Source organism: Bos indicus x Bos taurus, chromosome 22 (genome assembly GCF_003369695.1).
Source record: "Bos indicus x Bos taurus breed Angus x Brahman F1 hybrid chromosome 22, Bos_hybrid_MaternalHap_v2.0, whole genome shotgun sequence".
NCBI classification, from domain to species: domain Eukaryota; kingdom Metazoa; phylum Chordata; class Mammalia; order Artiodactyla; family Bovidae; genus Bos; species Bos indicus x Bos taurus.
In genome coordinates, this window is record NC_040097.1 from 3930985 (window position 1) to 3953041 (window position 22057).

At 41.0% G+C, this 22057-nt stretch overlaps 1 protein-coding gene across 10 annotated transcripts in view; it reads left to right on the forward strand.

The window, feature by feature from the left end:
• The first annotated feature begins 225 nt into the window (after positions 1-225).
• LOC113880949 (peroxisome proliferator-activated receptor gamma) overlaps positions 226-22057 on the forward strand; it is a 217488-nt gene continuing 195656 nt past the window's right edge. For 5 of the 10 annotated variants that reach the window (XM_027523657.1, XM_027523650.1, XM_027523656.1 and 2 more), the window contains exon 1: positions 2538-2641. The gene's annotated coding sequence lies outside the window, so the exon portion shown is untranslated. Of the gene's footprint in view, positions 677-1555; positions 1651-2231; positions 2460-2487; positions 2509-2537; positions 2642-13818; positions 14134-22057 lie in introns of those variants that run through there. The other 5 variants (XM_027523652.1, XM_027523651.1, XM_027523654.1 and 2 more) reach the window with 5 other exon arrangements.

A 22057-nucleotide genomic window follows, 5' to 3' on the forward strand; every position in this document is an offset into this window, starting at 1 on the left:
TATGAATGTTACCTAAACCCATTGTAATCATTTCACAACATACCATAAATCAAGCCATCATGCTGTACACTTTAAACTTATATAGTGATATATGTCCATTATTTCACAAGTGGGGGAAAACTCTGTCAATAAACTAAAAATCATTGGGTTGTACATTTAAATTAGATTATTTAAATGTCAGATTCTACTAATTATATTTCAGCTTTTTTTTTTTTTTTTAAGCAGACTGGCAGTCTGGAGTGATCAAGAAGAGGGACGCACGCAGCACTTCGATGCCCGAGCAGAGAATGCTGAGCCAGTGTCAAGCTGTCTACCTACCTGGCAGGCAAGGAAGTAGGGTTTTTCGGTGATGGTCTTCTTTTAAGTCCCTCTAGAGCTATGATTCTTCAACTTCCTATTTTATGGGCCAGGCAGAGGACATGGATTTGTTGAATTAAACTCTGAACGTTCTCCAAGATGATAAACATCCTCACGATATTTTACTTGTAACTGCAAACGAGGACCAGCTTCCCTAGAGGAAAATGAAGCGGCCAAATTAAGACGCTAAGGGGGTGGAGAGCATCGTGGGCAAGTCATTGATAAGCTTCTTGAAATCACAGGCTCTATTCGCTCCCCAAGGACTGCCAGACTCGGTACAGGGTGTGCTTTTCAGCAAATAGGATCAGAAACAGACAAGGTAAGTAAGGCCTCAGTCCAGAAGACCAGAGGCTTTCTAGTTGGCCATCTCTCAGCCCCGCTTTGGACAGGTTCACGGGAGGGGCAGGAAACGAAGGTGCCCAGAGTCCACCCGGTCCATGCACGAGGCAGCCGGAACCCGAACTGCACCTCACTCTCCCAACCTGAGTCCCAGGCCCCGCCCCACTCGCACCCCCCACCCACACACACCACGTGTCCGGCTCCCTCGGCGTCAGAAACTGCTGAAAGAATTTCAAAAATTCTGTCAATGAGTTTAAGGAATACTTTAAATTTTTACAATTAAACTTTGTCACTTTAAGTGAACCATGAATACCAGCGGGAAATACGAAATGCGAAAGGGTTGAGTGGGGTGGGGGTGGGGGTGGGGGTGGCTTGGCGGGGAGCTGAAAGTGTGCAGCGTCATTGGGTAGGGGATTTAAAAAAAAACAGGTGATTCTTAGTACGTTCTCATTCTTTCTTTCTTCCTTTTTAAAATTTTGACTTAAAAGGATGTTACTGAAAATAACTTGAGGGGAAACAACAAAAACACCCGCAGACCACCGTGCGAAGGCGAGAACCGCGGGCCGGGAGAGGGGGCGGCTAGGGAGCCCCACACCTCGTCGGATCTCCCCGACGTGACCGCGGGCATCCTCCCGGGCTCCAGCCGGTCCCTCGTCAGGAAAAACGGGACCATTTCGGGGCCGCCGCCCAGCGGCGGTAGCGAGGAACAGGCGGGGCCGGGCGCAGAGTAGGTTCGCCCGCTAGACGGTGGGCGCGGCGCGCGGGGGGCCCTACTGTGCGCCGGGCGGCGGCGCCGCGGCCGCGCCCCTCCCCTCGCCCCGCGCCCCTGCCCCCGCCCCAGCCGCTGCGGGCGGGGCCGACCGCACTCGGGAGCCCGCGCCCGAGCCACCGCCGCCTGGGGCGCTCGGGTTGGCCGCCTGGACACCGGAGCGGGCCGCCAGGCCACCGGCGCAGGTCAGAGCCGGGCTGCCCCGCTGCGCTCGGGGGCGGGCACGGGGACCCGGGCTGAGAAGAGTTCGGGGTGGGGCCGATGGGGTCTCGGGCTGAGGGGGCCCCGGGGGTGGCAGGGGTCGTGGACCGGCGGCACCCGGGCTGACAGGTCCCGTCCCGGCCGAGGGTCGCGCCCTGAGGAGACGTCCGGGCGGCGGAGGGCACGGGCCGCGGGCGACGCGCGCGGGGGAGAGCTGCGGTCCGACCAGAAGCGCGAGCCCGTGCGCCCCGCGCGCCTGTCCAGGGTTCGAGAGCGCGCGGGTCTGCGAGCCCTCAGCGGCGCGGCGCGGGGTGCCTGGGACCAGGGAGGGAGTGGTCTGGGAGCCGCTGCCCGGGGTACCCCAGACCCCCCTGCGCGGGATCCCGTGCGGGCGCGTCCCGCGGCCGCGGGGGTCTGGCTCCGTCTCCGGCGCCCAGACTGACCACTGTGGGGTCGCGGTGACAGTTAAGCCTGGGGCGCACTTTGGGGGCGGGCGGAGCGCGAGGGCACGGGGTGGTGCGCTCCCTCAGCCTCGGTGCCCTCACGCACCGGGCTGGCCGTGAACCGAGCGGAGTAGCCCGGGACGCGGGGCTCCCTGACTCTCGGGGGGCAGCGTATGGAGAGCGCGGGCCCTTCCCACCCGCTCTGCGGTCGGGAAGGTGGCCGGACGGTGCGGTGGCTCTTCCACGTGCCGGGCTCGACTCCCGCCCTGCCGAGCCCTGACCGGGGAAGGTGGACGCAGGGCTGGCTTCACCGAAATCTCTAGTTCCTGCGTGCAGGGGGCGGAAAGTGGGTGTGTATCTGTGGTACTATCTGCCTCGGTGTTAGGGGAGGAGCCTAAGGTAAGGAGGCTGAAACTGGGAGTAACCTATCTGCGGCTTTTATATAAGGTCAGTGGTTAGGTAAAGAAGGGGCCTTTACCTCCGCCGGTGATCAGAAGCCTGCGTCTCTAAATTCTTAAGTCCCCTTGCTTAGGTGAGTCGGCTTACTCTGTAATTGCACTCTGTTGAAATCACTCTGTTGGTGATGCGTGTCCAAAATTTGCAGGACGCTGCTCGTGAGGCTCGTGGTGATGATTATTCTGTTGTTATTATTTGGTCGTGCTCTTGTTTTACCGCGAGAATTTCATTCACTTGGGTCTGAGAGTAATGGTTGGGGAAATTGTGTCAATTATTTGAGGAGAGAAAGCTTAAAAGAACATAGCAGTCTGTCATGAAGAAAAACTAAAGTTTTTTTCTTTTCAAGATTGAGGTTAACATGTAAGATTGATTTGTATAGATCATTGTCTGAAAACAAAACCAGACACGATGATTAACTGAGTTGTCTGAAACCTGTTGCTGGAGAAACTTGGTTTTGAAGTACACTATTTTCATGTCAACTGTTTTTATCATTCATGAAACAAATTGTAGTTAGAGATATTGAGAGAGCAATGACTAACACTCTTTAGAAGGCGCTGGGCAAACCTTGGACATACCCCAGGTGTTTGGTGGCAGTCTTCCCGTTCATAGTTAAGGGATCAATCGCTGACTGAAAACAGGACCTCATGATCGTCTAGATGATTTTTACAAAACCCTTCTGGAATAGAGAGCAATGTAGATGTTCACTGAAGCTTCTTTCTTAAAGAAGTTCTTTCCACTCCTATGAAAGGTCTGTAGAAAACAGAGATGCCACCAGTCAGCTTTCGGGGTGATACTTCAAAAGATCTTTTTCAAATTTGAAAACAGTTTTTATGTTGCCTATTTTCAATCGGATTCAGTCTATGAAGTTAATAGGCACCATAGTATTCTCTGATATACAAAACGCTTAAATGAATGCCCTTAGCCAAAAAGTGAGGATTGTTACAAAATCATCCATTTTAGTCTTACTGTGTACTTCTTGTCATTATCCTTTATTTAAATTATAATGATATGTGATACTTCACTTGCTGATAATTAGATCTTAAATTTAAAGATCTTAGGATCAATTAATGACCCACCGCTCAATTTCTTGCAAATCACTGGAAAGGGGGTAGAAACTGGTGATTTAATTTTTAAATCAAAATTCTTTTTCACGTTTAAAAGTTTATCTCTTGCTTTTATGATAACTACTGTAAAAAACGTGGCATCAGTGAGGTATAAAGGTTTGGAGATTTCCAGGCTAAGTTTTTTAGGCACTGTTTTTTTCATGCTTTTAAATTTAAAAGAATATAATTTATTTTTAAATTAAAACTAAAATATCCACCTGCATCATATTCTTTATTAAACTCAAAATACCTTGAACATATTTTTGCAGTTGGCATTTTAAATAAATATTGCTATTTTCTTTGAGGGGACTGTTTCCTTACTCTTCATTTCTTCGTATATTTTTCAGAACGACATTTTAAAGACTTAACATAGGACTTTAAACAATCAGTATTAATTATAACATCTCTATGACATTAAAACTGTATTATCCCTGTATATGAAAATTTATACAGGAAAAAAGCATGACTTTAGGAACATACATTACTGACCATAGCTAATTGCTCTTAATCAGTAAAAAAAAATCATTTGTTTAAATAAGATAATTATGTATTCGACAGTTGTATGAATGGCACAGTCATGGAAACGCACACAAGTCTTAATAATACATTTCGTTTAGTTTTCAAATTGTGAAATGGTGTTTTACTGTCGGGAGAGTTTCATGAAAACAGTATTAAAATAATACTTTACAAATGTTTTATATATCCTGGTCTGTTACTTTTGCTTCTTTCATAGGATTTGTATATGACCAATGAGCAGGGCAGAAAATGTTGGTCATTCTAATTTGTGGATGTTCTGCTGAATTCACTATCACTTGAACTTGGAAATATAATAATGTCATAAAATGTGGCAAGTATACTGAAAGAAGTTTTGGGTTCCACTAAAAATAAATATCAGCTGTAGAGAATTTTTTTAAAATCCTAATCAAGAAAACGATAAAAGTTACTGGCCTATGGATATAAACATGTGTCCCCCACCACCTTCAAAATTATTAAACTGAATTTCTAACTTGCTTTTATTTTTCCTAGCAGATCTCTGTACTGCTCTTGACCTCTTGAGCTGTTGCTTTCTCTCTTAAGGCCTAAAAGCAACAAAAAGGGCAGTGATTTAAAAAGCTTAATGCCTTGAAACTGATCTAATTTGACTCCACAAAAATAGAATAAGATCTGTAAATAACCACCTTGCAAGCATAGATAGCCCCAGTGTATCAAACTTTAGTTAGTGTCATAGCGTTCTAGATGAAAATTTTAAATTGAAGACTATTTTTAATCCTCCCCGGCTTTGTCATTTACTATTTGTATTTTATCACAACAAGATATAGATTTGGGGGAGTTTTATTGCATATCTTTTGAACTCATTCTAATTTTTATTTACCTAAAATACTGTAGGTTTTTGAAAGGAAATCAGCTCAAATAAAATAGACTGTATTTGGGGGGAAACTTTTGGAGATGTGAAGACAACTATCACCGATGATAGTGTATACTTAAATTATTTTTTATTTTAAAAAACAGGTTTATTATTAGTAGTATTTTTCTTCAACAGTCAATGCACACCTATGTTTTAATAACAAATGTTTAACTCAGACTGTGAATGTTTACATTTTTAACTATTTTAATTATTATACTGAGGCAAGTAATTTATCCTTTCTAACTCTCCGTTTCCTTATCAGTGTAAATGGGAAAAGTATTGGTATTATTGTTCCGTGCTCTCTTTTTTTGTATGATTTTAAGACTTTATCAACAAATCTGTGTATCTTAAATGATATGACCTTGTCCCTGAATTTAATTGAGCTAATTCTTTTACAAATATTAATAGTTCACCCTAGTAATTTTGAGGTTCTTGTTAACAATGAACAGAAGATAATGCTTGCCATGTGGTGATCAATTTATCAGATGTTTCTGAAATGAGATATTTCATCATTATTCAGTTTAAAACTGTATCTCCTATTCTCTGGTGACTTTGGACAAAAATCAGCCTAGAATTATTTTTGTCCTGTTGATAATATCTCTGTGAGTCCTGTGTAGACACAGTATGTAGTCTTTCGTGTCCATTTTTGCTTCTTCACGCATTTAGAAGGTGCAAGCTGTGCTTTCATTTGATGAAGTTCTAGTCTTTACATATTTTTATGGCATATACTGTGAATGCTTACTGTGTGTTTGTTTTATACTGAGGCCTATGATCCTTCAGATCAAAAGACATTTTAGTGTCGCAGCTTAAAGAATAAATAGGGACCGTGCTTGTCATAAAACGTGGGGCTCCTTCTAAGAAGCCGTATCCCAAAACATAGGCTTTTAGCGACTTGAAAAGTGAACATGCCTCCTAGGAACCCACCAGTTTACTAGTAGGGACTCATTGGAAAAGCCTTTAATTAAGGGTGAATTGTCCAGATAATAAATTTTACATTCTTCTTATGGATTGTTTAAAAATCCATTCTTTTGTGAACTGTCTCCTATGCAAGAAAGTAAGGGCCTTGACTCCCAGCTCGAACCCCACTCTGTTCCCAGTTCACCTACAGAGGCCAACTGGGGACCTCAGTAAAAGTATGAGGAGGCAGAGGACAAAGAAGTGTTGGGTCGTGCCTGTAGATGGGTGTTCCCCCTTTGCAGCTGGGGAGTGGGGAGCAGCCCTCATTTCCATTCTCTTCATGGGTCTTCTCTGGCTTTCTCAGAGCCATGGCTACACTTTACTTCAGCTGTTCCAGTGACCAGGCCATTCTCAACTTGAAAATCTTTTTTGGGATAGGTTTCCTTTCTGTATTGCGATTTTTCAGACATAAAGGAAAGAAGTGAAGTCATCAGTTCATGCACCATGAATCATTTACAATGGAGATTTAAAACCATAAGGGAGGATTTACACTCGATCCTATAAGTTTAGTTCAATTTGATTCAGTGTCTTAAGAAACAGTTTTTATTTCACTTCAGTGGGTTTTGTTTTTGTTTTTTTTTTTAGAAAATAAATTCATTGCTGGTTTTAACTGATTTTTTTTTAAGAAGCATTTCAATTCGTGGATTCATCTAGAATTGTAATATGTGGATAAGACCCTTTGAGACACATTTCCTGACCTTCTGGGAAGAGTTCAGATTAGCATAGAGCCGGGGTGTGAAGTCTGCACAGATTACCGTAGATAAGGAGAAGGTAGCTAGAAGGGAGAGAGAAAACTAGGGAAATACCCTGAGTGGGAGTGTAAGAGATCTGTGTGCACTCACTCCCACACTCAGCGGGTTGCACAGTAATCGTACAGAGACCTGAATGGAAGGGGTTGGTTTCTAAGAATTTACCCTGTGCCTTGGTGACATCAGAAACTTTTAGGACAGCTTTGAATTCTAAAGTTGCTGCTTGGCACTGTCTCTGTCTCAGGAGCTCTGGGTTGCTTCAGGAGAGAGCCCTAGCAAGTGAATGGAGAGGGGATATTATTATCCTGTGTGTTTAAGGAATAACTACTCCTGTATGGTGAAGACTGCCTCGTTCAGCAGTGAGATGCTGGAAAGAACTCCTTCACCTTGACCCCATTCCACTGACCATCATTTCGCCTCCGCTGTCTGTGTCCTTTGAAAGTTTGGAGTCTGCCTTCAAAATGCCAATATTCCTTAAGACATCATCAGCAAAAATTTGAGAGTTTAGTTTCCTGGTTTGCTTGCTACCTGCAGGCAAAGCTTTTAAGGAATAATAAACACTCTTGAAATGTAAAGAGGGGATCAGGAGAAGGCAGAATAAAATTAAAGCAAGTCCTGTCCCCAGTTCTCCATAAACCAGCCTTTATGAAACCAAATTTGAAAATAGTTACTTGAGATAGTAGTGACACAAAAGGATATATTCTCCCACACAGGCATATTTTTTTCTCTTAAAAATCAACACAGGGGAATTCCCTGGCGGTTCAGTGGTTAGGACTCTGCGTTCTCATTGCCAGAGGCTGGGTTCAGTCCCTGGATGGGGAACTAAAATCCCACAAGCTGCACGGCCTGGCCTAAAAACCAAAATCAACATGTGTTGTAATTCTTCCTTGAACCATTTTTTCCTTCAGAAAAAACAAATCGTCATTCCTAAACGTCAGTTTAAGAAACTTATCAAATTTAAGGCTGTAGGAGTTGGTAGTTGGCTAGTATAATTAGATATATGACTATTACTTCTGACTATGTCTTCCTCTCTCTGTGACATTAGACAAATTATCTAGTCCCTTCTTGAGTTAGTTCTTCCAAACTTATAAAGTAGCTTTCTAACAGATTGAAATGAGAGGAATCTCTCAATCACATCATAAAAAAATATGCCAAAGATGTATAAATAATGCTTAAGACTTTGGCAGATCCTCAGGTCATAACATTTTATACATACTTTATTTTTCCTTTTATGTTTTTTGCCAAAAATACTTACAGGAAATCAATGTGTATCTGATGGAAATAGAAGCTTAGTAGCCACCTGAAAAGCAACTTCATTAATTCTGTGAATCAGCTGATAGGCAGTGTTTAACAGTTAAGTACAGGCCACCGTCATGGGTATAAGTAAGCATATTGCATGGTTGTGTCATTCACTTTTCCACAGTGTTGCTGAAGTCTAAATCTAAATCAGAGAATCCCTAAGTCCTACCGTACTTACTGTTGTTTTTTTCTGTCAGTTGGTAATTACCTGGATTTTGTAAACAAGGTTTTGAGTGTGTATGGACAAGTACTTATATAAAATCTTTCTCTTTTTTATGTGGTGGATGAAGTTATGAAAGAGAACAAACATGAATGGTGTATATATATATATATAAATGAAGAAGATACTGTAGCAAATTATTTGCATATGTTCAGAAAATTCAGAAGAGTGAAGAAAACACCCAGGCCTTTGCCAATGTAGGATTACTACATGTTTTCCTAAAGCATTTGGAACTAATTAGAAATACCCTAGTTTTATTTAAAAGCAATATACTTTTAAACTTGGTTTTCAACAAGGTCCCAGTTTGTTGACTTTCAGCACGAGAGCAGTACAATGTCTACAAAAACATAGATTATTAATTTCTTGAAGCAGGACTGACTGGTTTTACTCATCTTTCTGTCTCCAGCACATAGAACAGTACTCTCTAGGTACTTAATACATGTTTTTAAAAGAATCAAGAAATAGTCTATAATAAAGAGTGGTCCTTGGAGCAGCAGCAGTGTCTGGGAACTTGGTGGAAATGTAAATTCTCAGGCCCCACCCCAGACCTACTGAATCAGAAACTCTAGGGATAAGGCCTGATAATCTGTCTTTCAACAAGCCCTGCAGGGGATTCTCTCGTGTAGTGTGTGAGAACCTCTCACTGCTGCTGAGCCCCGTGTCCCATCTGAGAGCCTGGAGCCCAGTGTGCAGCGCAGGCAGTCCGGATTGTTCTCCCTCTTGCCTATAGTTAAGTCTCTTGATGTATTAACTCTGTAGGTAGTGATAGAAGCTCTTGAGACCGTCCTGTCAGTTGGCTCTGTTGGTTTGACATTTTATTAGAGAGACTCAGTCTTGTTTTGGATAAGCTCGAGTCTGTAGAGGCTAGCCGGCTATCTGCTTCGTCGGAGAATCGCTGATTTCCCCTTACCTTTAAGCATGGTTGCCAAGAATCCCCAGTCTGTAAGTTCAGAGACTGGATTTTATACAGTATCTGAGGATGGTCTGGCCCTGGAGGACCCACATTAAACAGACTTACAAGAAAAGGATTTGTAAACTTCAATTCCGGTTTCATAATCTTGGAAAATGTACCAGTCCTAATGATTGTTGATGATAGATTTTTTTTTTAATCCTAAAATTTTATGATTCAGGAATTAAAGAAACTGGTTATTTTATGTATAGCTGTTGTCATTATCACTTAGTTCCGCCTGCTAAAAAGGCAGTTGGGCAAAATATTGCACAATCTGCTGCTGTACCCCTACTTTGGAGATTTTTTCCAAAGAGGTGGAGGATATAGGACAAGCCACACACACGAAGACTTTCATACAAGCATTGCTATAGGAACCAATATTTGGAAATAACTATTCAACAGCAGCGGAATGCTTAAGTAAATTATGATGTAATTAGTAGGTGGAATGTTATGTAATTGTCAGTGACAAATTGGAAAACTAGAGCAAACTTGAAAAATATTTTTTAAAAAGTAACATAAAGAATGTATGTGCACCATTGATTGAAACCTTATATAAACGTGCATATGAAGGGACAATAAAAAAGTTACAAAAAAAACGTATTTTATATTTTAAAATAGATACAGAAGGCTTTTTGTTTGTTTTTATGTTTTTCTCTCTTTTCCAAAGTTTAGCCATTAGTATAAAATTACTTCTCTACTTAAAAGCCTACATTTATTGCTTTTATTTTTTAGTATGTCTGTGCCCCTGATCAGTAAAGATCAAGCAAAGAGTAAATTAAACATTGAGAACCCTCTAGCTGTTTTATTGCTTTTAAGCCATTCAAGATAATGTGAGACAGGACATGAATTCTTTTCTGTTATACCCAGTTTTATTTCACACTTAGTCTTCTCTCACATACTGGGCTTCTCTGTCCTCTGCTGGACTACTCTCTGGGGGGAAAAAATACTCCATCTTTGTAACAGCCTCTTAGTTTTTCTCAATCATACATACAGTTTGCTTTCGTTGATTTCTTTGGGCCTGTGCTCTATCTGATCTTTAGCATCCACCAAACAACAGCTATTTTAAACAATAGTTTCCAGAGTTATTTTACTTTCCAGCTATCCCCTTTTAAGTCTTTTTCTAAAACCTATGTATATCTATTATGGGTTTTTTTTCCCCTAAAATTAAATAACCTCGGGATAGTTTGTCTTCTAACTCTGATAGAATTCTGAACTTGTAACCATAAATAGCTGATGCAGAAGCACAAGAGGGTAAACTTCTACTACAAATGGTTATTATGAGACCTTGATATAATTTGTGATGAGTAGAGGTTTCCCAAAATCTTGTCAGACCTCAGAGTGAGCACAGAAAAAGACAGACACACACAGCAATATATATGTGTATGTGTATACTATCCAGATACACACACACAGCAATGTCCTTTGAATTGAATACTTCTTCCTTTTCTCTGTTGCATTGCTCTAGAAAATCCCAAAGGGAAAATTAAATAGTTTTGCCTTCGACCCAGATTACAGGTTATATTTTTCTTGTCACTTTCTCTGGAACTTCCTTTGAGAATTTTATATCAGACTGATGCCTTTAGAATAGCCTTTATCTAAATGAAAACAAAGTTTTAAACGTTATTTTAGAAACTTTATATCAGGGATATTAGCTATTTCTCTCTTCTTTCCCCTCCCCCGCCACTATTTCTGATGATTTAATCCTTAATACAGCCCAAGCCAAACCTCAGTGGGTAACACAAACCTGGAGATGACCCTCCCACTCCCAAGAACAAATCTACAGAGGAGAAGCGCCTTTTTAGTGAAGATTTATTTATCCAACAAAAATCTATTGAGCTCCTACTTTGTGCCAACAGCTGTTTTAGAGAAGGAGTTTAAAGCAGTGAACAAAACAGACAAGGATATCCCTCCTGACATTCATGAGTATTGTTATCTAGATTTAACGAGGGTGTTAGTGGGAGACATGATGACTAAGAGCAGGCAATAGTCTAACCCCTGCCTTGTGACCAGGCAGCGTTGCCAGGCCAGCCTGGAACTGGGTGGCTGTCTATGAGTTAGATGTGAAGGAGGGGAACACCTGTGTCCTTGAATATTTTTCCTAAATCTCTTATATTATTTTAGGTTGTACATACGTAGTATGTATCAGACATTATGAATAATATAATTATTGTATTATTTCATTTCTCTCTTACCAACAGAGTTTACTAGCAAAGGATGTAAGGATGTGTCTTTTGTTAATAAGCTGTTAACTTTTCTTGAAAATACAAATAATAGAATGCTGATTCACTTTGCAGAAGGAGTATGTATTTCATAGTAATTTCAAAATGGATATAGTTAAGTGGTTAGCTATCCAAGTGAATTTAGTTCATGACCTTGTTTATCAGAAAAATGAATTACACCTAACAAAAACGTGAAACAAATTTCACTGAGACTATCCCATTAAAATTTAAAAAACAACAACAATACTTTTTTCTCCTGGGAAATAAAGTTAGCAACTTACCTTTTAAAAGCATATTTAGAATTTTTAAATATTTAGAATATAATGTTTGAGTAAAAGGAGACCCAGATCTTACTTCAAATGACTGTCCTTTGGTCAATGTAAGTATTACTGCTGTTTCAACTTCTGTACTCAAGACCCAGTTGTCTGATTACCATTTCAGTTCTGTTTTTAAATTCTCAGAAAATGTCTTACTGACCAGTTAGAGATAAATCCTAAACAACATGAAACTTTGGGGGGGGAAAAATGGTAAGGAAAATAGATTTTGAAGGAAGTTATATGAAGTTAAGTAGAATTAATATTTTCTTATATAGACATGGAATATTAGAGTACATCTCAATGCAGATGTAACCAAAGCCTTCAAACTTTACAAATTCCACCATAATTTATTCACAAATCCGTGGACATTTGTCAGATGACCTCTCGCTTTCCAGCACTAGGTTTCCTTATACAGGAAGCAAAGTCTGCCCACCTGGTGACATGGCTTTGTAGGTGGTGGCCCAGGCGCTTTTCAGATTGGGGAAGGGAATCAGAACCTAGCACCAGGCAGGCAAATAACCGAACTCAGTTAAAGTTAAGAAAATGATTAAGTGATGGAACACAGCCCAGTGGTGTGATGTGTCTTTAGGCCATTCACATGATTCATGTGTACTTGACCATGTGTGCATACCTGCTAGAACCATCTCTGGTCCTGACAAAGCACAGCACATACACACAGATATTTTGTTTTTGCCCCACACGTTAAGTTTTAAGTGTCAGATGGATTTCTTTTGTCACACAACGTACTTGTGAAATAATTCACCCTGGCCACTAGCTATTACACTCAGAAAATGCAGACTAACTTTACTTTTAGCTGAAACATAATTGGAAGAGATTTACTCTGAAATGCAATTTAACACGTTCCAGATTCTATATTACGCATTGTGTTTGCTGATTGTTTGTAGTCAGGTCTTAAAAGTTTTATGTGCAAGTTCTGTACCAAGCAAAATTATGAATTCCTAGAGAGTAGAAATGAGTGGTGAGGATCTTTTTATTCTTCTCACGTGTATGTGCCCTGCTCACCTTCCCTGATCCACAGCGCACAGCACAGGGGACTGAGCACATCGTCACTTTATAAATGCTTTCAAACTTGGCTTGATTTTGAGGACTGCTTTGTGCTGTTTCATTGTGGGTTTCTCGGTGCTACTCTTCTCCACATCTTTAGTGTGAAGTGAAAGTCATTCAGTCATGTCTGGCTCTCTGTGACCCCATGGATTGTAGCCCGCCTGGCTCCTCTGTCCATGTGATTTTCTCAGCAAGAATATTGGAGTGGGTCGCCATTCCCTTCTGTAAGGGATCTTCCCAACCCAGGGATCCAACCCAGGTCTCCTGCATTGCAGGCGGATTCTTTACTGATGTTTAGGGAATTCCCTAAATTACTCTCTAAAAATGTTTATTTCTATTTTAACATTTTTGGTTACACAGAGTGATATGAAATTAATGCCAGAAGAAATTTCCATTTTGCTCTGCTAAAGTGAGCAAAATGGGATATGAAAGAAAAAAAAATGTTAATTATAGACTTTAGCATTCTATGTTGGATCTTTTTCTTGTTCTGGTCAGAAGAACAGGTTTTAAATGGCCTGAGGGCCAGGGCGCCGTTTTACTTTCTTGTTTGGAGACTTCCAGTGGCAACTGTAGCAAATTCAGTTTAATACTACAGTAGGGAGAAAAGTTCCTACAGATGTATGATCCAGAATGTTACTTAGATTTATTACTCATGCAGAAAATAAAACCAGTTCCCTTTCAAACGTTCTGTCAATTGTTAGATAAAACACTACATAGTCTCGGCCTATTCATTTGTTTATAATGTATAAAATAATTATATGCTCAGCTATTTCATATGTGAATCACAAGTATTATCACCATAATTGTTTAACAATTAATCTCCTTTTACAAGGTAGATACACGTTTATGAGCTACTTCAAATCAAAATACCAGGCAAAGGAACTGATTTACATATAAAAGCAAAGCAAACAGGCGAACTTTTTTTTTTTTTTTTAATGTGGCCCTGTGATATCTCTGCACGCCCACTTTTCTCCTTAGGGCTTCATGTGTGCCTGAAGAATGAAGGTAGGAGTCTCTTAGCAAGAGATCAGTGCAAGGAACTTACACCCTCTCCACCCCTGGGCAACCTGCCATCATTCTCCTGCAGCCACACCTGTTCATCTCCTACCAGGGCAAAGAGGTGTCCCATACCTATACCTGTGACACTGAGGGAGAAGCACAGGGCAGGCAGGAGGCCACGACAGAAGGAAGGATAAGAGCTGACCTGGGCCTGGAGCCGGCTCTCACTGATGATCCAGACTTGAGCGTCCTTCACTTGCGCCTCATTCACGCACAGCCGGACACAGTGAGTTACGTACAGGTTCAGTGGGCTCTAGGCACAAAGGGAGACAGCAAAGCTCCTAGAACTAAGAGTTTATAAGCTACGTGAATCGAAAAGGGGCAACACTGACGCAGTTAACCAAAAGTTCGAATCAGTGTGTGGGGAAGGACTAGAGAAAGCAGAAAACAGGTGCTGCAAAAATTCAGAGATGGCAAGACCAGCGTGGAGTGGAGGGCAAACCCGTGAAAAGCCTGATTCAGAGATAGCAAGATCAGCGTGGAGTGGAGGGCAAACCCATGAAAAGCCTGATTCAGAGATGGCAAGACCAGCGTGGAGTGGAGGGCAAACCCATGAAAAGCCTGTAGAGCAGATGGGTATTGGATTATATGTGAAAAATTGAGGACTTGACAGGATAACCTTAAGAAAAATCCAAAAGAGGGCTTATATGTAGACATGTGGCTGATTCACTCTGCTGTGAAGTAGAAATGAGCACAACATTGTAAAGCAACTGTACTCCAATAAAAATTAATTTTGGAAAAATGGAAAATGACTTTTAAATATACCAGAAAAGAAAAAGGAATCAAAATACAATTTCATTAATATGAAATACTCAGACTAGGCAGATTCATAGAGATAGATAGCAAATTATTTGTTGCCAGGGCTTGGAGGCAGCGGGGGCCAGGGGAGTGACTGCTTGATGGTGCAAGATTTCCTTTTGAGGAGATTAAGCTGTTTTAGAACTTGACAGAGGTGACAGTTACACGACTTTAAGAATGTCCTAAATATTATTGAACTGCACACTTTAGAGTAGTTAATTTTATGTATGTGAATTTTACACAGAAGCAGAAAAGTTCAGGGCTTGAGATGGCATAAGAGGAAGGGGAAAGAATTTCCAGGGCAAGAAAACGAAGCCTGGACTAGTGAATAAGCACAGGCTTGGGAGGTCATTCTGCAGAGATCATCCTGGCGGAAGTGGGTCGTGTGTCTGTGCGAGGAGTGAGAAATGGGATTGGGTGTAGATTTCAGATAGGATGAGAAAGGTTCTGGGGTGTAGGCAAAGGAGTGTGGGCTTTATCTTGTAAGGAAGGTTGGGATTCCAGGTCTTGGGGGGAAGAGTGAGATGATTTAATCAGAAGGTTTATTTGGCAGTAGTGTGCAGGGCAAGCAGCTAGGAGGCTATCGCAAAATCTGGACAGAGGAGGGCCTGTCAGAACAGAAAGAGACAAAAGGAGAGGGCCGTTGTGAAGCAGCTTCTGGAGACGGCCCCTGCTCTGATGCTGCTCTGCTCATTGTTGGTTTCCGACTTGGTAAAAGGTAAGCTCAGATATGAGGATAAGCATTTACAGACGTTTATAGTAGAAAACAAGCTTACACTTACCAAAAGGGAAGGGGGAGATAAATTAGGACTTTGAGACTAGTAGATACATTTACTGTGTATTTTGCAGTAGGAACTGGCAACTCACTCCAGGATTCTTGCCTGTAAAAATCCCATGAACAGAGGAGCCCGGTGGGCCACAGTCCATGGGGTCAGAAAGGGTCGGACTTGACTGAGCGACTGAGCATGGAGGCACTACTATATATAAAATAAATCATCAACAAGAACCTACCATATAGCACAGGGAACCGTAGTCAGTATCTTGTAGTGACCTATGGTGGAAAAGAATCTGAAAAAGAATATATGTGTATGTATAATTAATCAGTTTGTCGTACCCCTGAAACTAACACAACATTGTGAATCAACTACATGTCAAATTTAAAAAATAAATGAAAAACATCATGAATGGGGGGAAAAAGGTCTATATTGTCATGACATTCAGGCACATGCTTTTTTGCATTTTGTAAAAGTATCCACAACAGATGAAAAAGAAAAATGCCTTCATCCCGACTTAGAACTCTACTGCCCTAAAGGACAGATGGACTGGACTTAGGGACTGGGTCTTGCCGGGCAGTCAGCCGTGTCAGCAGTTTTATGGCTCATTTTTATGGCACTTTACCCTGTGCCATGCGTCACGCTGGCTCTCGATGAACAGTGGGCAAGGCAGGTTGCTCCTTTCCCTGTGGAGCTCCTAGGTCATAGATTGTCAAAGGATTGCTAGAAATTAAAGGGGGGCATACGTGAGCTCAGTGTAAAGGAAAAAATCCCACAACTGCAGTTGTCCAGAGGTGGGGAAGGCTGTCGTGTGAGTGCCAAGTGTGTGCTTTTGTCAGTAGAGATACTTAGGCAGAATCTGAATGGCTGTCTGTTAAGAGGCCTTATTTGATAGGAGAAATGAATCAGGAACCTTATAAAGTCCCTTGCGATGTTAAGGTGATTCCCTGTTCTGTAACAGTAACTTAGAAGAACAGAGTTCTTCTCTTTCTTTAAGTTGAAGAGTAGTGGATTGACAGTATGGTGTAAGTTTCAGGTATACAGCTAGTGAGTGCAGCATTTTTGCAGATTACGTTTCTCTTTCTTATTTGACCATATCGGAACAGCAGTGTCTACTGCCATTCTCATCATCGCTTGTAATTATATTTCCCTAAATTTGCCTGCAAATTTGATTTTTAAACATACCTGCGCAGTGAGTTCCACAGTTCTTTTTAAAGAAAGTACTGTTCTCGAATGCCTTCTCAGCTGTCATTTATTTCCAATTTTACTATTCGTGGAGTTCCTCTTCCATGTGACACTTGTACGGGCAACGCAGATTTCTGCAGAAGTAAGTTACATAAATCGTTAGTCCCCACTCCTGTGATGTAACGCAAAGGCCAGACAAGACCAGGCACGGCTACCCATGTGGGGAATGCCTTTGGGATTCCATTTTGGTGTGGGTGAAAGCTGAAATAACTTTTATTATTCAGCTTATTTCACTTAGTTATGACAAGTCTCAAACTCTTACTGTCAACATTTGAGCAGCTCAAATAATCATAGATTGATTGTACTTGGGAGGATCCGGAGAATTAGACTTCTGTAGGAGTGATGCATGCATGCTCAGAGCTCAGTCCTGTCTGATTCTTTGAGGCCCCACGGACTTTAGCCCGCCAGGCTCCTCTGTCCATGGGATTTCCCAAGCAAGAATACTGGAGTGGATTGCCATTTCCTCCTCCTGGGAATCTTCCCAACCCAGGGATCGAACCCACGTCTCCTGCCATCTCCTGCCTGAAGGCAACAACGTCCTTTTGTAATTACCAGTGTGAACACTTTTTGGCTCAGTAATTGTGGAGGCTTCTTAATTTCCACACAATATTTAAGATACCAGTGCTGGTCCTTTTTAAGTCTGTGTCCACAGAGAGCAGCTGAGCTGAAATGGGAAAAGCCATTTCCTCTGGCTCTGCTTTCTGGGCCTCTCCTGCCTCCCCCTGCCCCTCAATGCCTGCTCTTTTTTTTTTGTTATTGCTTAGTTGCTCAGTTGTGTCCGACCGTTTTTGTGACCCCGTGGACAGTAGGCCGACAGGCTCCTCTGTCCAGGAGATTTCCCAGGTAAGAATACTGCAGTGGGTCGGCATTCCTCCTCCAGGGGCTCTTCCTGACTCAGGGCTCAAACCCACGCCTCCTGCATTGGCAGGTGGGTTCTTTACCACTGCACCATTCTTACTCTAACTCTGTTCTTACTCCCCACCCCCCCCCCTTTTTTTTAACATTCTGGTGTTTTCCATATTCTGTCCCTTTTTTTCTTTCTTTTTCTGCTCTCTCATCTGATGGCCCTCTTCCTTTTCTCATTTCCCAGTTTCTAGTATCTCTGTTTTTGGTCCAGTCTCTTAAATACAGTATGGAAAAGCAATGTATTTTTAATCTACTAATCAAATAAGGACATAGGTATTTTTTTTTTCCTTTATTGTGGTATAATTGACATAACTGACATAAATTGACATAAATTTAAAATGTACATTCTGGTGATTTGAAATACTTATGTATTGTGAAAGGTTTCCCTCCATTTGTTAATTAACATCCATCACCTCACAAATACCTCTCTCTCCTTTATTTATTCATTTTTTTTCTTTTTTGGAGAAAGCATGTAAGTTCTATGCTCTTAGCAAATTTTGATTATATAATACAGTGTTAACAACTATAGTCACCATGAGTACATTCAGGATTTTTTACTCTGAATGTAACATAAGCAACATGCTTATATTGCTCCTTCAGATTTGAAATAAAATTGATTATCACTTAGAAATGGATTTTGATTGATTTTTTAAAAAATGAGTGAATCACTAATCCTCAGATTTGGAGAAGGGGATCAACAGATCTTAAGTCATAATTTCTAGTAAACCACTGTAGCTTACTGAAATAGCTAATTGTCTTGAACAACTTGAGTTCCTCATTTTTCCACATGGTACATGTATCAGATATATCATGGGATCCTTTAGCACCATCTAATTTTTTTATTACATCTTGATTTACACAGTTACACAAGAGCTGGAATATTTCTCTGTTTTGTTCATTGTTTATCCCCAGTGCCTAGAACACTGCTAACAAATGTCAGATGCTCAACAAATAATTGTTGCTTTTAAGTTTGGAAGTCTTTTTTTTCCTTAATATTTAGTTTTCTTTATTTATTTGACTGTGGCGGTCTTAGTTGTGGCTTGCAGGATCTCTGATGTTTGTTGGGGCGTGAAAGCTCTTGTTGCAGCATCAGGGACCTAGTTCCCTGACCAGGGATCAAACTCAGGCCCCCTGCATTGAGAACACAGAGTCTTAGCCAGTGGACCACCAGGAAGTCCCTATTGCTTTTCATTTCAAATCTACAGTTTCATTCTCCTTCCTAATCATGAATAGGTATCATGACTTTTTGGAGTAATCGTTTTGTTCACTGGGATAACTTAAAGATGGGTTTATAAATGTAACCATAGGATTTCATGTTTAGATACTGCTTCCTTCCAGTTCAGTCTCCACTTCAGTCTGCTCCACAGTTTATATCCTCAGCTAAACTGTCATTTACTCATCCTTCTAAAGGACTCTTCCTTAACTATCTCAGGCATCAGAAAAATAACCCAGCAATTGATAGTAATAGTTAATACTTACTGAGCCCTGATTCTTTATCAGGCTCTATTTTAGGCATATTACATGCATTGTCTCATTTTAGTCGTCCAGCAACCTGTTAAAGGTATACACTATTATCTGTATTTTGCAGACGAAACAAACACAAGGAGGTAAAAATAACCTGCCAGGTGATACAACTAAGATCTGAACTCAGGCAGCCTGAACCCAGACACCTTGACTTGCACACACTAACAAGAGTCTAATTTCCCAGTATTTAACTTGCCGGAGAATGAGATAACTACACCCCACACGACCCAGCACCGTTCCACACCTAACAATTCCATCCACAGAAGTGGAACCGTATTCAGATGTACCCAAGGATTAGGTCCAAGCTTTTCAGTTGTTCTGGTTCCCTGCCAATTGGTTTATGTGTTAGCAGGAAGCAACTTGAAAGTACTTATAATTACTTGTGACAAAGTAAAGTAGATCACCAAATCTTTATATTCAGTAACTCCACTGTCACTGAAAACCAACCGTTCTTAGGAGATTCTTTATTTCCATTTTTCCCTTTCTCTTAAATTCCTCTTCATTCAAATAAAGTCACTTTATTTTGTCACCTCAGGCTATAGACATCAATTTAATAGCCAGTTTTGAATGGGAATGTTATAAAAATCTAGGGAAGGGTATGATTGGCTCATCTTGACTCTGGATTTTCATGGAATCAGTCACCAATTTGGGGGCAGGGAGGTCAGTGGTAGACCAGGTATTTAACTCAATGGGATAGAAATTAGTCATTTGGAAGCATTCATACACTTTCGCCTTCCCTCAGTGCACCAAAGAGACTTTTCATTTGAGAGCACCTTGGAGAAGGAAATGGCAACCCACTCCAGTATTCTTGCCTGGGAAATCCCATTGACAGAGGAGCCTGGTGGGCTGCAGTCCATGGGGCCCCAGAGAGTCGGACACGACTGAGCAACTTCACTTTCTTTCTTTTTCTTTTCTTTCCCTGTCCCTTAGAATAGTTGATTTTACTATGTCAGTTCCTGCATTTTTGTCAGGTATTGGAGAATGAGTAGAAAGGGGCTGGACGTGAAAAGTTGGAGGAGATTTAAGATGCCACAGTTCTAAAGAGCTGGGACAGAGAGGAAGGAGAGATTGTGACATTACTGGGCTGGGGACGGAGGACATGTTGAGTTAGGAGGACTTTTGCTGAAGGAGATGCTTTGGAAAGCATAGGACATGAAAAAGTCAAAGGAAAGGGAGGTGAGAAGGGTCTCCTGTGGTTTTGAGTTGAGCCTCCTTGAAGGTCTGGTGACTCAGTAAAGAATCTGCCTGCAGTGCAGGAGACCCAGGTTCAATCCCTGGGTTGAGAGGATCCCCTGGAGAAGGGAACGGCAACTGCTCCAGTATTCTGGCCTGGAGAATTCCATGGACAGAGGAGCCTGGCAGGCTATAGTCCATGGGGTTGCAAAGAGTCAGACATGACTTAGCGACTTTCACTTAACAGCACACCATTGTGCAAATAGAATGAAAACCAAGAAAAGCCTAATGGATTTATTAAGAAGGAGCCCACCTGTCACTTTTGCTTGAGTTTCAGTAGAAAGGTGGGTGGCAAAAGCCACACTGAAGTGGGTTGAGTGAAATAATGGAAAGTGAGAAAAATGTTCAAATACATTTGAAAACTAGTGAGCTAAATAGCTAAGCAGATTGTTATTGTTGATACTGTTGGGTTTTTTCCTGATCGTGGAGCTTACAGAACATATGCGATGTTAATGTACTTTATTAATCTCCAAATAGGAACAATATGTGCAGATTCATTTCTGGTGGAAGCTTTTCCACTGGAAAATCTTGAGGAATCTAGTTATCCATAGAATGCATATTTGGGGAGATGCTGCTGTAATCTTTCACAAATAAGATGATGTTGGCTGTAACTTTGAGGTTAATATTCTTGTTTTTAAAGTTTCTTAGATCTCTAAGAAAATATTTTCAAGAATGAATGTTGAATTTTACTGGGTATTTTTCTGGTGGTTTTTGAGATAGTCATGTGGTTTCTTTTAAAGTTTGACCCAGTACTGGAACACATTATTCTAATAGGTTTTCCAATATTAAATCTTCTTTGTCTTTCTGAGATAAATACAACTTTATTATGGTATTTTATTCTTTTACTGTTCTATTGGCATTTGTTCTTTAGCATTTTATTTGTACATTAGCGTCAATATTAATAAGTGAAGTTGGTATTTTTGTTCTTGTTAGGTGTTGAAAATTAATTTGGTCACTCTTTTTCTTTCTACTCAGAAACAATGTTTGTAGCAAAAAACATTTCTGCCTTGAACACTTGAAAAAAATTATCTATAAAATTATCAAGGCCCAGAGCTTCTTGGGGAAGTAATTCTTTGATAAGTTTTCAGTTGTTTCCCTTTTTAATTATTTTCCTGTTTCTTAAGTCAACTTTTACCATTTCAGACAGAGTAGAGTAAGTTGAATTATCGTCTACTTAGATTCTGATAGAAAGCCTGTCTCAGATAATAGAAAGGTGGATGCGTAGACGTGAACAGACCCTGTCTAGTGTGGGTTCTGTTGAAGTGGGAGGGGCTCGTCTGCTCTGTTTGCAGCCTCGTTCTCTGGCTTACATCGATAAGGAGAGAGATTTATGAATGAATGACTCTACACCGTCTGCATTTAACTGATCAGACGGGGAACATGAAAGGACTATACCTCTTGGTATATACGGCTCCCAGAACAGATCTTGTTTCTGCCCGATTATTACATTTTATGTCTGGAAACTATACCTTCTATGGCACAGTGCACTTATAAATGGATACAAGAGAGTGGATTACTGAGTTTACCAAAGGGAAGGGGCTTGAGAAAAAGTTAGACTTTCTGAAAGTCACAGAAACTGGCCCAGTTTTCTGTCTGGTCCAACTCTTAGGGCCACAAGGTAGGAATATGTAGCAGTTTCCAGAGAGCTTAACTTTCTTCCTATTAATTTTT